At 39.4% G+C, this 17500-nt stretch overlaps 1 protein-coding gene and 1 pseudogene across 3 annotated transcripts in view; both read right to left on the bottom strand.

Annotated features, from left to right (window-relative positions):
- LOC115218739 (protocadherin beta-15-like) overlaps positions 1-17500 on the bottom strand; it is a 296321-nt gene that overhangs the window by 136685 nt on the left and 142136 nt on the right. The window lies entirely within an intron of this gene.
- LOC115219578 lies at positions 6662-6780 on the bottom strand (annotated as a pseudogene).

Here is a 17500-nt window from a genome sequence, read left to right on the forward strand (position 1 = left end):
ATTGCCCACAGGGGGCTAAACATAGAGGGGACAAACAAGGACAGACAAACGGATTAAGTCGATTATACTGACCCCAGTGCGTAACTAGTACTTATTTAATCGACCCTGAGAGGATGAAAGGCAAAGTCAACCTCGGCGGAATTTGAACTCAGAACGTAAAGGCAGCCGAAATACTGCAAAGCATTTGCCTTTCATCCTTTCGGGGTCGATAAATTAAGTACCATTTACGCACTGAGATCGATGTAATCGACTTAATCCATTTGTCTGTCCCTGTTTGTCCTCTCTGTGTTTAGCCCCTTGTGGGTAGTAAAGAAATAGGTATCCACGAGAACACTCCTCAGAAAAACTGATGGAGTTCCAGACTATTTATATCTATACATATAAAAGTGAGGTTGTGTGCTGTCTGACTCCTACGATTTAAATTCCTAACTACTCCCACATTTTGTGGTGCAGTTTAATCAAAACCGAGTATCTTATAGTCGTGATTCATATCGAGCCCTTCTGGGTATTAGTGCACGTCTACGATTAGTCTACGATTTAAAAGAAAATTTACCATCAATTTTTTCCATTTTTAATGCATTTTTGACATATATAAGGGAAGTAACTCTCTAAAAATTTATTATTAAATCTCAGAATGTGAAAAGCTACAGTAACACCCCACTTTGTGGTTAGGCATATTGAGATGGCTATTATACTTTACATCTCTAAAAGTGCTTATATAGTTATTTCCCTTACAAACCCGAGCAACGCCGGGCGATACTGGTAGTATTTATATATATATATGAAGGGTTTTTTTTTCCAGTTTGTCTCTCGTGAATTAACTCTAATGATGTGATTGGTTTGGAGTTATAATGGAAGACGATAACCCAACTTGCCATTATGTAAGATTGAACTGGAAACCACTTGGCTGCAAAGCTAACTTCTTTCTGACACAACTATGCTGGTATGTGTGTGTGTATGTGTGGATGCGTGTGTGTGTGTGTGTGTGTGCATGTGTGTGTGTTTGGGTGCATGCTCTGTATAAAATGTAGGAATATGCACACACACACACACACACACACACATTTATCTATATATATATAATGAGTGAGAGAGAGAGAGAGAGGTGGGTGGCAGACAGATAGAAAGGCAGACTGATAGATTAATACATATATACATACATAGAGATAGATAGATAGATAGATAGATAGATAGATAGATAGATAGATAGATAGATAGATAGATAGATAGAAAGAAGAAAGAAAGAAAAAAGAAAGAAAGAAAGAAAGAAAGAAAGATAGATAGATAGAAAGAAAGAAAGAAGTAAGAAAGAAAGAAAGAAAAAAGAAAGAAAGAAAGTAAGAAAGAAAGAAAGAAGAAAGAAAGAAAGAAAGAAATAGATAGATAGATAGATAGATAGATAGATAGATAGATATAGAGAAAGAAAGAAAGAAAGAAAGAAAGAAAGAAAGAAAGTAAGAAAGAAAGAAAGAAAGAAAGAAAGAAAGAAAGAAAGAAAGATAGATAGATAGATAGATAGATAGATAGAAAGAAGAAGAAAGAAAGAAAGAAAGAAAGAAAGAAAGAAAGAAAGAAAGAAAGAAAGATAGATAGATGATAGATAGATAGATAGATAGATAGATAGATAGATAGATAGATAGATAGAAAGAAAGAAAGAAAGAAGAAAGATAGATAGATAGATAGATAGAAAGAAAGAAAGAAGAAAGATAGATAGATAGATAGATAGATAGAGAGATAGATAGATAGATAGATAGATAGATAGATAGAAAGAAAGAAAGAAAGAAAGATAGATAGATAGACAGACAGACAGACAGACAGACAGACAGACAGACAGATAGATAGATAGCTTGATAGATTTAATAACTAATTAATTGTTATTAATTGCAAATGAATAACAATACAACATATCCTGATGACAACCAATTAATCAAAACGTAATATCAGCCGCTTAATCCAACCTTCCACTTGTTTACACCTCTTTTCATGCGATAAATTTAATTTCAAGCTTAACTGTGTGACTGGATCTGTTTGTATGTTTACACTCTCGCTTATTATCAAACTAAACTTAACATCATTTTAATACCAAGGCTCTCAGAGTAGTTATAGAAGTGAAAATTTAGATATTTTCTGAGAATAAGGAAGTTATTATGCTCAATTGCATTCGTTAAACAAAGGATTTAATAGAAAATACTAAATGCTGCAATGCTTAACAGGTTAACATAATTTCCATTCATCTGGTTAATGAAACCTATATGTAAATATATGCATATCTTTATATATAAAACTGTAGTTGTGTGTGTGTCTGTCTACTCCGATTTAGATTCCTAACTACTCCCACATTTTGCGGTGCAGTTTAACCAAAACCGGGTATCTTATAGTCGTGATTCATATCGAGCCCTTCTGGGTATTAGCGCGCGTCTACGATGAGTCTATGATTTAAAAAATAATTTACCATCATTTTTTTCCATTTTAATGCATTTTTTTCGCTATTATATAAGGGATGTAACTCTCTAAAAATGTCTACGATGAGTCAATGATTTAAAAAAAATTTACCATCATTTTTTTCCCATTTTTAATGCATTTTTTGCTATTTTTTGGCTATAACTCTCTAAAAATGCTTATATAGTTATTTCCCTTACTAACCCAAGCAACACCGGGCGATACTGCTAGTCTATATATATAAAACTGTAGTTGTGTGAGTGTCTGTCCCCTTCGATTTAGATTCCTAACTACTCCCACATTTTGCAGTGCAGTTTAATCAAATTCGGGTATCTTATAGTCGTGATTCATATTGAGCCCGTCTGGTTATTAGCGCACATCTACGATGAGTCTACGATTTAAATAATAATTTAACATCATTTTTTATTCCATTTTAATGCATAATTTTTCGTGTGTTGATGGCGGCGGAGTTGGCGTCCATGGTCACAGCTGCACCTGTGTTGCTTCTCCCCCTTCTTCCCTCCCTCGTGAAGCTGTGGGGAAGGGAGTGTAAGGAAATCAACGTCGTAAAGCGTTGTCAAAGAGACCAGCGTTCTTTTAGAACAACGACTTCATGGCTTGAAGACACCAAAACAGAAATGGCTAAGAAAGCCCGAATTGGCATCTATAGTAACTCTCTAAAAATGCTTATTTAGTTATTTCCCTTACAAACCCGAGCAACGCCGGGCGATACTGCTAGTTATATATAAAAGTGAAGTTGTGTGTCTGTCTCCTACGATTTAGATTCCTAACTACTCCCACATTTTGCGGTGCAGTTTAACCAAAACCGGGTATCTTATAGTCGTGATTCATATCGAGCCCTTCTGGGTATTAGCGCATGTCTACGATTAGTCTACGATTTAAAAGAAAATTTACCATCAATTTTTCCCATTTTTAATGCATTTTCAGCATATATAAGGGAAATAACTCTCGAAAAATTTATTATTAAATCTCTGAACGTGAAAAGCTACAGTAACAACCCCACCTTTGTGGTTAGCCATATTGAGATGGCTATTATACTTTACATCTCTAAAAATGCTTATATAGTTATCTCCCTTACAAACCCGAGCAACGCCGGGCGATACTGCTAGTTAAACATATAAGCCTTTATGCATATAGGTTTTTGTTTAGTTTTATTTCAAGATTTCTTGCCAATGGTGGAAGATCCTATTTCTAACTTGGTGCCAATGTTCCTTCGTTCGAATTTCAAACAACATCGACTGTAAAGTTGTGCATGTATGTGTGTGTATATATGTGTATATATATAAATATTTTAGAGCTAATACACGTGCAGAACTGTATCTGTACTAATACACATGATGATGATGATGATGATGATGATGATGATAACAATAATAATCATAATAATAATGATAATAATATTAATGACAATAACAATAACAACAACAACAACAATAATAATAATAATAATAATAATAATAATAATAATAATAATAATAATAATAATAATAATAATAATATAACTGGGCCCCACCTGCAAGGTCATGCGCTGTTTATCTTGATATGAGATGACCATGTCGCACACATATGGTTGTGATGCATGTGCCTGGTGTACCCCTATCAGACGTGCTGTCGTGATGGGTATATTGGGCTTCATATATTTTACCCCAGTGTCACTTTGATGGCATGCACTGCTCTCTCACTCAATAATAATAATAATAATAATAATAATAATAATGATAATAATAATAATAATAATAATAAAGCACGTTATAAAAATAAAACTACTGAATGATGATGATGAGGATGATGACGATGATAATAATAATAGTAATAATAATAACAACAACAATGATGATGATGATGATTATAATAATAAGAATAATAATGATGATAATAATAATAATGATAATAATAATAACAATAATAATAATAATAATAAAATAAAAATAATAATAATAATGACGACGACGACGATGATGATGATCATCATCATGATGAACTTCATGTACACTACAACTTATCAGAAAAAGTGGCCAAAAGTAGATGAACAGCACACAGAATATGTATTGGAAGTGAAAAGTGTAAAAGTCTGAAAAAAAAAGAAGAAGAAACCTGAGTGGGAGGCATCAGGCAAATTTCTGGAAACCTGGAAGTTTTGAAGGATGCAGTGTCTTGACAGCTAACGACTGATGCAGGCTGTTTATTCCATGCTTCAGCAATTCTGAGTGTGGAAAAAAATGTTTCTAAAAGTCATGGGTGTTGTGCGATATGGAATTCCAAAAAAGCTTTCCAAGTTTGTTGGAAAGATGGTGGATTATCTTGTGGGCCTCAACCAAATTAGTTGCCAGATGTCAAAGATTTAATAAAGATTTAAAGGGAAGCAAGACATTCAGTGCATGGTAGATGCCTGGTGCAGGTAGTTGTCTTGTTGCGTGTTTCTGAACAGTTTCCAGGAGATTGATATGCTGAGCAGTGGAGGTGCAATGGCCCAGTGGTTAGGGCAGAGGACTCGCGGTCATAGGATCACGGTTTCGATTCCCAGACCGGGCGTTGTGAGTGTTTATTGAGCGAAAACACCTAAAAGCCCCACGAGGCTCCGGCAGGGATGGTGGTGATCCCTGCTGTACTCTTTCACCACAACTTTCTCTCACTCTTACTTCCTGTTTCTATTGTATCTGTATTTCAAGGGGCCGGCCTTGTCACTCTCTGTGTCACGCTGAATATCCCCGAGAACTATGTTAAGGGTACACGTGTCTGTGGAGTGCTCAGCCACTTACACGTTAATTTCACGAGCAGGCTGTTCCGTTGATTCGGATCAACTGGAACCCTCATAGTCGTAACCAATGGAGTGCTTCCATGCTGAGCAAGATAGGGGCTCAAGACTAGTTATGCAAACTCGAAGTGCTTAACCCTTTAGCATTTAAACAGCCATGTCTGGCTAAAATGTCCCACCTGCTTTATGTCCAAACTGACTAAATCTGGCACCCTCACACCAACCCTGCAATGTCATTCTAAAACTAAACAACCACAGCATCTAACTCTTGCATAAATGCTAAACAATGTGAATGGAAAAGTATTACATTTGACAGAATAATCTGAACATTAAAAGATTAAAGTAACTTCTGAATTCTTTATGCAGGACAAGGCCTTTACTGTCATGAATACCTATAAGAAAATTCCATATCAAACTGATGATGGTTGTAATAGAGATAAATGCAGCTAAACTTATTTTTATTTATGCGCCCTTTTCAAGCCTAGCCAGGCTCATGAGTCCAGTTTCCCGGTTTCTGTGGCGTATGTGTTCCCCCCAGCAGGATGGGACACCAGTCCATTGCAGCATTACTCAAGAAACAGGAAGAAAGAGTGAGAGAATGTTGGGGCGAAAGAGTACAACAGGGGTTGCCACCACCCCCTACCGGAGCCTCATGGAGCTTTTAGGTGTTTTCGTTCCATAAACACACACAACGCCCGGTCTGGGAATCAAAACCATGATCCTCCGACCGCGAGTCTGCTGCCCTAACCACTGGGCCATTGCGCCTCCACGCAGCTAACCTTGGTATAAATATATTTACATGCAACACAAAACAATACATGATATGTAATCATATCACCACTACCACCACCACCAGTCATTGCTTTCATCATCATTATTGTCATCGTTGTCATCATCATCATCATCATCATCATTTAGTGTCTGTTGTTCATGCTGGCATGGGTTGGATGGTTTGGCCAGGGCTGGCAAGCTGAAAGCCTACACTAAACCCCAGTCTGATTTGGCGTGGTTTCTATAGCTGGATGCCCTTCCCAGTGCTAACCACTCCAAGAGTGTAATGGGTGCTTTTATGTACCACTGGCATGGGCACCATTTGCCTGACACCGATATCTGTCATGACTGTAACTTTACTTTGTTATTTGTTCCTTCTCGAGCCACGCCTGGCTCATAAGGGTCGGTTTCCCGGTTTCCTTGGCATATAGGTTCCCCACCTGGACGAGACGCCGGTCCGTCGCAGGTGAGCTGCAAGATGCAGGAGGAAAGAGTGAGTGAAAGTTGTGGCGAAAGAGTCAGCAGAAGTTCGCCATTACCTTCTGCCGGAGCCACGTGGAGCTTAGGTGTTTCGCTCATAAACACAGACATCGCCCGGTCTGAGATTCGAACCTGCGATTCATTGCCTGCGAGCCTGCTGCTCTAACACTTGGCCATGTGCCTCCACTCTTGTTGCACTTATTGCACCTAGGTTTCCCAAGCGATCACCCATCTAAGTACTGACTAGGCTCGATGTTGCTTAACTTTGGTGATCGGACAAGAACCAGTGCTTTCAATGTGATAAGGTCATACTTGGCCTCCATGGGGCCCAACGTGTGAAAGGTGCCATTTACGTGACACCAGCATCGGCCACAACTACAATTACATTTAAGCTTGACAGGTTTTCTCAAGCAGAGCATATTGCCAAAGGTCGGTCACTAGTCATTGCCTCTGTGAGGCCCAAAGTTTGAAAGTCATGCTTCACCACCTCATCCCATGTCATCCTGGGTCTACTTCTACCACAGGTTCCCTCTATAGTTAGAGATTGGAATTTCTTTACAGAGCTGTCTTCATCCATACGCATCACATGACCATACCTGCGCAGTTGTCTCTCTTGCACACCACAGCTGATGCCTCTTATGCCCAAACTTTTTCTTTCAAGATGTTTACATACTGTCAAACATGCACACTAGGGTGGAGCAAAAAGGTACTTTTTACACAGATTTTTAAAAATAGATTTTCAAGAATATACTTTTTATTTTTGCAAAATCCTTTAAAAACAACTGTGTTAAAATCTGAAGTTCTTAAATTTACATCTTCAGGCTCTGCAGCCAATTTGAAATTTTGAATAAAGAGTGAAAAATCAATTTATAACATGTTTGCCATTCCTCATTTTATTTTTTACATTTATTGTTACAAATTAATTTTCTTTTGTAAAATTTTTTTAAAGACAACAGTGTTAATATCTCAGGCTTTAAAATTTATGTCTTCAGGTTCTGCAATGCACTTGAAATTTCCAAATTATGTAAAATAAATAGACTTTTTGACTTTGTTTTCTTTATTATTCTTAATACTAGGTCACCAAATATATGAGTTACATGAGGTCTAGATTACACACACATTAAAATAAAATTACGTGTAAACCAATTTTTTATTCTTGACATGTTCATCCTGTAAAAATCTTGTTCTCTCTGTGGTACCGTTTTGTTTCTACCACAACGGAAGCTTAGTGCCGCCTCGACTGGCTTCCGTGCCGGTGGCACGTAAAATGCACCAATCCGACCATGGCCGATGCCAGCCTCGCCTGGCACCAGTGCAGGTGGCACGTAAAAAGCACCCACTACACTCACGGGGTGGTTGGCGTTAGGAAGGGCATCCAGCTGTAGAAACATTGCCAGATAAGACCGGAGCCTGGTGCAGCCTTCTGGCTTCCCAGATCCCCGGTCGAACCGTCCAACCCATGCTAGCACGGAAAACAGACGTTAAACGATGATGATGATGATGTACTTGCAGCAGAAAATGTCAGATAAAATCTTTTGTTGCATTGTTTTTGAAAACATTACACTTTGTTTGAAACGATGGCACATTATTTCTATTTTTCACAGATTTTAGTAATGCTTGGTACTTCAGATAAAGGGTTAAGATTTTCAGTTTAACTGACTCAGTCGCAACACAAGAGATGGTTGCCTTTTGTCAAAGAAGAATTTGGCACTTGTGCCCATGCTAGTAGGGTGCCAAGAGCACTATCCGAGCGTGATCGTTGCCAGAGCAGCCAACTGGCTTCCGTGCTGGTGGCACTTAAAAGGGAACCATTCGAGCGTGATCGTTACCAACGTCGCTTCACTGGCACCTGTGCTGGTGGCATTTGTAAAAAGATTCGAGCGAGGTCATTGCCAGTACTGTCTGACTGGCTCCCATGCCGGTGGCACATAAAAAGCACCCACTACACTCTCAGAGTGGTTGGCGTTAGGAAGGGCATCCAGCTGTAAAAACTCTGCCAAATCAAGATTGGAGCTTGGTGCAGCCATCTGGTTCGCCAGCCCTCAGTCAAAATCGTCCGACCCATGCTAGCATGGAAAGCGGACATTAAACGATGATGATGATGATGATGCTATTATTTTGACAATTTGCTTAATTGAGGGATCTTTCTTAGCTACTTTTTTCTCATTCAAATAAAACATATATTAGTACATCCTTGTAAGTTGGGAAAACTCGCTTGCTAAGATCACATGAAGTACTCAATATTGGACATTCCTTATCATGACACATTATTGACTTATGAGTCATCACTAAATGTAAACAAAAACAAAATTTAACACAATCGTTAATTTTAATGCAATGGCCCAAAATCAGGGTACAAAGCAGAAAACTTCACACATGTACGATGTTTGTCCACATGCAGCGACCATTACAGCGGTACTGGAGAGAAGTTCACACTCCTAGGGTCTTTTCGGTTTGACCGGCAGTTTTTAACATAATTTCTAGGTAACTAAAAAATTTTTAACTTCGTATACTGGTAGAATGTATTTATAAAACAACTTTTTCTCTTGGCTTTATTGAGAAAATTCTATAGTTTGTAAGATATTTGTTGCTTTTTTTTTTTTGTTTAGTTTCTGCAATTTCAACCAATCACTGACGTCTATTGAGGTAAAAAAAACATTCTGTGCTGTATGAACATGTCCCTCGTTTAAGAAACAGATTGGGTTTATTTACATTTGTGAAGAAAAAAAGATACCCTCTCCCCACCCCTAACCCAGACCCTAAAACAGATTGAAATGCAATAGATCGATACTAGGGTCATAATTATGGGTGACAATTTCATATGACACCGCTAGAAAAAACTGCCGTTCAAACCGAAAAGATCACACTCCTGTTCTCTTTGTAGTCAATGCAGAACCTCAAGATATTAGCTAATTGTATTGAAACTTGGTATGCAATCTCTTAAGGGTACTACATGTACTGTTTTGCATTCTGTTATGTAAAAATATGTATTTGTTATGACTTTCCATGAAATCCAAAATTCAACTAAAAGTAGCAAATTTAAAAAATTTTCAAGTGCCTTGCAGAGCCTGAAAAGAAATCCATTTAACCGCAAAGTTCTTTATAGACCTTTCTTTTAACCCTAATTCACAACAAAATATCGATTCTTGGTTACCAATCTCGGAAGTTGCATTTTTTGCCCCACCCTAATGCACACTGACATTGCACATCCAGTGAAGCATACTGGCTTCATTTCTTTCAAGCCTACGCATATCCTTGGCTGCCACAGCCCGTGTGTCACTGCTGTGTAGTATAGTTGTTCACACACAGGCAACATTCAGTCTGCCTTTTAATCTGAGGGAGAGGATCTTTGATGCCAGCAGAGGTAGGAGCTCTTTGAACTTTGCCCAGCCTATTCTTATTCTTACAGCTATGCTCTTGGAGCATTTACCTCCACTACTAACTTGGCCACCTAGATAACAGAAGCTATCTACAACCTCTAGCTTACCCATCTGGCGGTTGATGGAGTCTTTTTTCTGTACATTTTTGGTGTTTATTGTACCTTTTTTTCAGAAAGTGAAAGAATAACATCACCATTCTATAGCAAAATTGTTGAACTACACTTTGAAAATTTTTGATATCTTGGCATCTGAAGATACGATTGTGTGGGATGATGTCAGCAGCTGGGGAGCTGACCGGAACTTGGGGCTGACCGGAAGGGGCAGCCGTGATGCGTGTGCAGCGAGCGGGTCATTCTGCCTTTTCGAGTCTGTTCATTGAGGGGTTAAGACGGGTGATCACGTTGTTATGGTTGGGTGAAGCAGCTGCTATCTCTAGCGTTCGGGTTGGGCTGTGTCGAAGGATCCGTTACCGCTGAAGGGTCTCCATCAGAGTGAAGAGAAGGTAGGTGCTTTTATTTCGAATCTCTCGCACACACCACAGATTGTTTGACCAAAAGAACCGGTAATTGCAAGCAAAAATAAATATTAAAAAAAAAAATGCGTTTGGCCAAATTTGGACATACGACAGTTTAACATAATAGCAACGACACACACACACCCACACACTCATACACACATATACGCATATGTATTTATGTATGTGTGTGTGTCTTTGTCTGTGTTTGTCACCCCATGACGACTTGACAATCGAGGGAGGTGTGTGTTTATGTTTCCGTAAGTTAGTGGTTCGGCAAAAGTGACCGATAGAATAAGTGCTAGCATTACAAAGGATAAGTCATGGGGTCGATTTCGTCGACTGAAAAAACCCTTTAAGGAGGTGCTCAAGCATAACTGTGTGTGTGTGTGTGCGTGTGTGCAAGCGTGTGTGTCCATGTGTGTTGTTCGTCCGTGCGCATGCCTCTGTAAGTATTTTTGCGGGAGATTTTCTAAGTTTAAAACTGTAAACGAATTATTCCTTGCAGAGTGGCATTATATTGACGACAATGTTGGTACTACTAGCGAACAGTGGTCCCGGTGCGCACACACGCACAGTCACGCACCCACGCTAGCTAGTCGTGAGTAGTCGATCCTATGACGACTACCTAGCAAAGTAAATAAAACACAAACAAATAATTTTTGTTAAACAAAGGCGCAGGGGTGGCTGTGTGGTAAGTAGCTTGCTTACCAACCACATGGTTCCGGGTTCAGTCCCACTGCGTGGCATCTTGAGCAAGTGTCTTCTACTATAGCCTCGGGCCGACCAAAGCCTTGTGAGTGGATTTGGTAGATGGAAACTGAAAGAAGCCTGTCATGTATATATATATGTATATATATATATATATATAAGTGTGTGTGTATATGTTTGTGTGTCTGTGTTTGTATCCCTAGCATTGCTTGACAACCGATGCTGGTGTGTTTACGTCCCCGTTACCTAGCGGTTCGGCAAAATAGACCGATAGAATAAGTTCTGGGCTTACAAAAGAATACGTCCCGGGGTCGATTTGCTCGACTAAAGGCGGTGCTCCAGCATGGCCGCAGTCAAATGACTGAAACAAGTAAAAGAGAGAAAGTAAATAAAACACAAAAACACAAAGTAAGGATCGACTAGTCATGACTATCTAGCGCGGATGCGCGACTGCGGGTGTGCGCAGCGGGACCACTGTTCGCAAGTAGAACCGATAATGATAAAGTGAAACGCACACACGGACACAGAGGCGTGTGTGCGTGTGTATTTGCATGCGTCGGACTATGAGAGCGAATGAGTGCAAGTGTATGTGTGTGAGCCCGAGTACGTGTGTGTGTGTATGTGTGTGTGTACGTGTGTGTGTATGTGTGAGCGCGAGTACGTGTGTGTGTGTGTGTGTCTGTGTGTGTGCGTGTGTGTGCGTGTGTGTGAGCTCGAGTACGTATGTGTGTGTGTGTGTGTGTGTGTGCGTGCGTGCGTGCGTGTGTGTGCGTGCGTGCGTGCGTGTGTGTGTGTGCCTATGTGTGTGTGTGTGGCTTTGTGTAGTCGCACGCGTTATTTTCAGTTCCGTCGTCAGGTATGAAAACCTAAGGTGGTTGATAAATATTTGCGATGAAGGGGGAGGTAAATTCATGATCTAAGGGAAACAACTGCGTACAGATTTACGCCTAGGTCTTACCGTCAAGAGAACTGCTTTAATGCTTACAGACTTATTTCACATGATTTTTTTTTGTTTTTTTTCATATACTCTTTTACTCTTTTTACTTGTTTCAGTCATATGACTGCGGCCATGCTGGAGCACCGCCTTTAGTCGAGCAAATCGACCCCGGGACTTATTCTTTGTAAGTCCAGTACTTATTCTATCGATCTCTTTTGCCGAACCGCTAAGTGACGGGGACGTAAACACACCAGCATCGGTTGTCAAGCAATGCTAGGGGGACAAACACAGACACACAAACACACACACACATACATATATATATATATATATATATATATATATATATATATATATATATATAATATATATATATACATATATACGACAGGCTTCTTTCAGTTTCCGTCTACCAAATCCACTCACAAGGCTCTGGTCGGCCCGAGGCTATAGTAGAAGACACTTGCCCAAGGTGCCACGCACTGGGACTGAACCTGGAACCATGTGGTTGGTAAACAAGCTACTTACCACACAGCCACTCCTGCGCCTATATCTGGAGCTTATATATTTTGGTTAGCTGCATTGAGTCAGCTACCTTAGAATATTGGGATCTTTTCGGGTTGAATGGCAATTTTTTTCTAGCGGTGTCATATGAAATTGTCACCCATAATTATGACCCTAGAATCGATCTATTGCATTTTAATCTGATTTTTTTTCTTCACAAATGTAAACAAACCCAATCTGTTTTTTAAACTAGGGGCATATTCATACGGCACAGAATGTTTTTTCACATCAATAGACGTCATTGATTGGTTGAAATTGCAGAAATTGAATTAAAAACCCAACAAATATCTTACAAACTATATAATTTTCTCAATAAAGCCAAGAGAAAAAGATGTTTTATAAACACATTCTACAAAGTACACGAAGTTTAGAAGTGTTTAGCTACGGGGAAATTATTTTAAAAAACTGCCGGTCAAACCGAAAAGATCCTATATTTTGGTTAGCTGCATTGAGTCAGCTACCTTAGAATATTATCTCTACTGTATAATAAATTTAGCAGGAGGTGAGCTGGCGGAATCGTTAGCACGCTGGGCAAAATACTTAGTGGCATTTCATTCGTCTTTAAGGAAGTCGTATGGCTCTGTGGTTAGAGCATTGGATCACAACAATCATGAGGTACTGAGCTCGGATCTTTTCGGTTTGAACAGCAGTTTTTTAATATAATTTCCACGTAACTAAACACTTTTAAACTTCGTATACTGGTACAATGTGTTTATAAAGCATCTTTTTCTCTTGGCTTTATTGAGAAAATTCTATGGTTTGTAAGATATTTGTTGTTTTTTTTCTTCAATTTCTGCAATTTCAACCAATCAATGACGTCTATTGAGGTGAAAACACTTTGTGCTGTATGAATGTGTCCCTTGTTTAAGAAACAGATTGGGTTTATTTACATTTGTGAAGAAAAAAGATACCCTTCCCCCCACCCCTAACCCTAACCCTAAAATAGATTGAAATGCAATAGATCGATACTAGGGTCATAATTATGGGTGACAATTTCATATGACACCGCTAGAAAAAAAAAACTGCCGTTCAAACCGAAATGATCCCTGAGCTCGCTTCCCGGACCAGGTTGTGTGTTGTTTTCCTTGGGCAAGACACTCTAGTTTTGCTCCAGTTCACTCAGCTGTATCGGTGTTTGTTTTTCCCTCAGATAGCATCGGTAGCATGGAGTGGGGAGGCTGGTATGCACGGGCGACTGCTGGTCTTCCGTAAACAACCTTACCTGGACTTGTGCCTCAGAGAGGAACTTTCTAGGTACAATCTCATGGTCATTCATGACTGCCAAAAGGGTTCTTTGCCTTGTATGTTATAATACACCTCTTTTACTCTTCTACTTGCTTCAGTCATGTGACTGTAGCAATGCTGGAGCATCGCCCTTAGTCGAGCAAATCAGCCCCAGGACTTATTCTTTGGAAGCCTAGAACTTATTGTATCAGTCTCTTTTGCTGAACAGGTAAGTTACAGGGACGTAAACACATCACCATCGGTTGTCAAGCGATGCTGGGGGGACAAACACAGACACAAACATATACACACACACACACACATATATATATATATGTATGTATATATATATATATATATATATATATATACATACATATATATATGTATATATATATTATATATATATATTATATATATATATATATATATATACATACATATATATGACGAGCTTCTATCAGTTTCCATCTACCAAATCCACTCACAAGGCTTTGGTCAGCCTGAGGCTATAGTAGAAGACACTTGCCCAAGGTGCCCCGCAGTGGTACTGAACTCGGAACCATGTGGTTGGTAAGCAAGCTACTTACCACACAGCCACTCCTAATTATTCAATAAAATAAACAGCTATAGAGTACAAGCAAACTAGTACCGGTGTATAACAGCATTTAGTGATTAAAATTATTTAAAAGCGAAATAAATTTGTTTAATTGGTCTCAAGAACACAAAACTGCTGTCACCCACCTAAGCCATTTTTAACAACATTTTAACAGATTGGCATTGGGTCTTTAGACCCATGTAGAATCTCACGTGGCTGCCAAGATTACCCATACTTTGGGACGGTGCTGCGCCCACCCATGAAGAATTTTTGCTTACTCTCTTACTCTTTTGCTAAACTACTAAGTCATTGGGCATAAACAAAGCAACACCAATTGTCATGTTTTGTGGGGACAAACACAAACACATACATACACACACATGCATTACAATTCATACGATATATACATGTATATACACTCACAATCCACATGCATGCATACATACATATATACATAACGGGAAGGTTTACGAAAATAAACCAAAGACGAAGGCAGGTGGAGTACAAACAAACAAATGTATTAGTATGGCGCTCAGGAATAGAAATAGAAGTCTTTTACGTTTCGAGCCTATGCTCTTCGACAGAAAGATACACAGAAAAGAAACAAGGAGAGAAACAAGGAGAGAAAAAAATATGTGTAGGAGCTAACGGTCTATCATGGTGTTCTATATACATACATACATACATACATATATGTATACATACATACACACATACACATGTTCATGCATGCATGCTTGCATGCATATAGACAGACACACATACGTACTCACGTACATGCACGGATGCTTACATACCTATATACATACATGAGAGCTGTCCACCCATGACCAAAGAAAACAATCCTTTACCATTAGAAACACTGTGTACTCACACAAATTAATACTTTACACTTGTGGCTCAGTTGATGACCAACCACTGGAAACCGGTGTTGGTGTGTTTACATCCCTGTAATTTAGGCTGTTTGGCAAAAGAGATGATAGAATAAGTACTAAACCTGCAAAAAACAAATAAATCCTGGGGTCAATTTGTTTGACTAAAACCCTTCAAGGCTCTGCCCCAGCATGGCCATAGTCAAGTGACCGAAACAAATGAAAGATAGCAGATCCATACATTTAATAGGTCAATCAATTCAATACTCTTTACTTGTTTCAGTCATTTGACTGCGGCCATGCTGGGGCACCGCCTTTAATCGAGCAACTCTACCCCGGGACTTATTCTTTTGTAAGCCCAGTACTTAATCTATCGGTCTCTTTTGCCGAACCACTCAGTAACGGAGACATAAACACACCAGCATCGGTTGTCAAGGGGGACAAACACAGACACACAAACACACACACGCATATACATATATACGACGGGCTTCTTTCAGTTTCCATCTACGAAATCCACTCACAAGGCTTTGGTTGGCCCAAGGCTATAGTAGAAGACACTTGCCCAAGGTTCCACGCAGTGGGACTGAACCCGGAACCATGTGGTTGGTAAACAAGCTACTTACCACACAGCCACCCCTGCACCTATTATTCTATTTTCAATATTATTCTATTGATTTGAAGATTGGAACAAGGCCACTAATGTGATGGGCGGGTATAAGTTGATGAAATATCCCAGAACTCAATTACTGAAATTTTGTTCTTTTTCAGAAACAGCAGAAGGATGGAGAATGAGCCTTGGCAGGATTTGAACCTTGGATGTAATGGACTGTAACTAAATATTTCAAGACATTTAGTCTGCCAAACTTTATGAGTATAATTATTGATATCTCAAAATTGGCAGATGGGCATAAATTTGGTGTGAGGGAATAATTGATTAAATCAGTGCTTTTCAAATGTTTTGCTGGAGCGGAACCCCAAGGAAACATTCCACTGGCTTGAGGAACCCCTGTGCAATAATTTAATAGTCTTATGGACACATATCTGCACAGGAGAATTAAAAATTACTGCCGATTTTAGCAGCTTTGTAACTTCTTGCGGAACCCCTGGACTGTACTGGTGGAACCCTAAGGTTCTGTGGAAGCCCTGGACTGTACTGGCGGAACCCTGGTTGAAAACCACTGGATTAAATCAACCCCAGTACTTGATTGGTGTCTTACTTAATTAACTTTCGGTAAGATTGTGAAGTCACTTGGCCAAGTGGTTAGGGTGCTGTGCTCATAACTGCAAGATTGTGGTTTCCATTCCCACCCTGTTCAGTGCCTTGTGTTCTGGAGCCAAACACTTCATTTCATGTTGCTTCGGTTCACTTGACTGTAAATTAGTAACCTGTGATGGAATGGTATCCCATTCAGTGGTAACGTTGTGATCTTTGTTACTTATGCACCATGGAAACCAGGTAATCACCTCTGCAAATGCTAGGATTCAACACAGCAATTTACTTTGCATGATGGGAAAATGAAAAGCAAAGGTATAGGAGTGGCTGTGTGGTAAGTAGCTTGCTTATGTACCACATGGTTCTGAGTTCAGTCCCACTGCATGGCACCTTGGGCAAGTGTCTTCTACTATAGCCTCGGGCCAAGCAAAGCTTTGTGAGTGGATTTGGTAGACAGAAACTGAAAGAAACCCGTCGTATATATATATATATATAATATATATATATATATATGTATGTGTGTGTATATGTTTGTGTGTCTGTGTTTGTCCCTCAACATCGCTTGACAACCGATGCTGGTGTGTTTACGTCCCCGTAACTTAGCAGTTTGACAAAAGAGACTGATAGAACAAGTACTAGGCTTACAAAGAATAAGTCCTGGAGTCGACTTGCTTGACTAAAGGCAGTGCTCCAGCATGGCCACAGTCATATGACTGAAACAAATAAAAGAGTAAAGAGTAAAGATAACTTTGGTATAATTTAAACAAAAGAACATTAAGGGTCCTAACTAAATAATGGTTTTAAATTTTGGCACCAGAGCAGCAAGTTCAGGGGAAGGGTTAAGTTTCATTTTTTTTTTTCTTTTCTTGTTTCAGTCATTTGACTGCGGCCATGCTGGAGCACCGCCTTTAGTTGAGCAAATCGACCCCGGGACTTATTCTTTGTAAGCCCAGTACTTATTCTATCGGTCTCTTTTTGCCGAACCATTAAGGTACGGGGACGTAAACACACCAGCATC

Source organism: Octopus sinensis, linkage group LG14 (genome assembly GCF_006345805.1).
Source record: "Octopus sinensis linkage group LG14, ASM634580v1, whole genome shotgun sequence".
Taxonomy (NCBI): Eukaryota; Metazoa; Mollusca; class Cephalopoda; order Octopoda; family Octopodidae; genus Octopus; species Octopus sinensis.